This window comes from Mus caroli, chromosome 16 (genome assembly GCF_900094665.2).
Source record: "Mus caroli chromosome 16, CAROLI_EIJ_v1.1, whole genome shotgun sequence".
Classification (NCBI taxonomy): Eukaryota; Metazoa; Chordata; class Mammalia; order Rodentia; family Muridae; genus Mus; species Mus caroli.
In genome coordinates, this window is record NC_034585.1 from 5,324,535 (window position 1) to 5,325,418 (window position 884).

An 884-nucleotide genomic window follows, 5' to 3' on the forward strand; every position below is an offset into this window, starting at 1 on the left:
AGAGACAGGCTGGGGTCGGTCTCTCGGTCTCCCTCCCTCCTTCTCTCTTTCTTTCTTTTTCTTTCTTCCTTCCTTCCTTTCTTTCTTCCTTCCTTCCTTTCTTTCTTTCTTTCTTTCTTTCTTTCTTTCTTTCTTTCTTTCTTTCTTTCTTTCTTTCTTTCTTTCTTTCTTTCTTTCAAGACTGGGTCTTAACTCAGTATTGGAGGCTAACCTGGAACCCCTACCCCAGCCTCCTGAGTGCTGAGGCAAACAGTGCAGACCAGTACATCTAGTACACCCAGCTTGAGATGATTTTTCATCCTTGCGCAGGGGTCATGCTAATCTTCTCTATATCGTTCCAATTTCAGTATATGTGCTGCCAAAGCGAGCACGAGATGATTTTTCTTAGCTTGTGTTCAGAGCCTAGTTCTGTTTCCTATGGCTCCAAACATTCAGGTGACATGTGTGTCAACTCACCCTGGAGAAGACTGACTCCAGGAACTTACGTAAGCTCCGTGAATCAGCAAGCAAGGAAGTGGCAGAGCTGAGTCTGTTTGGCTTCTATGCTAATGTTCTTCTTAATCCCAGCAGCTGGAGGATCCAGCTCACCACCTCTTCTGGAAAGTGAATACTCACTCGGCTAATAATAATGACGACTGCAATAATGATAATAATGGCTGCAGCAGGTCTGATGTGTCAGGCATCTCTGACTGGCTGGTGTTTCTTCCCTTTTAACAATATTTTAGTTATTATTATTATTATTTGTGTGCATGTGTGTGCCCCAGGCTACTTAAAGGCATGCACCACTACTGCCCAGCCAGGCCTTGTACCAAGGGCAGAGGGCAACTTTCCAAAGTTGATTCTCCCTCTCCCCCTTTCTGTGTGTTCCAGGGACTAATGTCAGT

General features: G+C 44.8%; 1 non-coding gene across 1 annotated transcript; it reads right to left on the reverse strand.

The window, feature by feature from the left end:
- Positions 1-264: 264 nt before the first annotated feature.
- LOC115029687 lies at positions 265-371 on the reverse strand. Its single transcript, XR_003835236.1, has one exon. It is a non-coding gene; the product is annotated as a U6 spliceosomal RNA (small nuclear RNA).
- Positions 372-884: the final 513 nt, after the last annotated feature.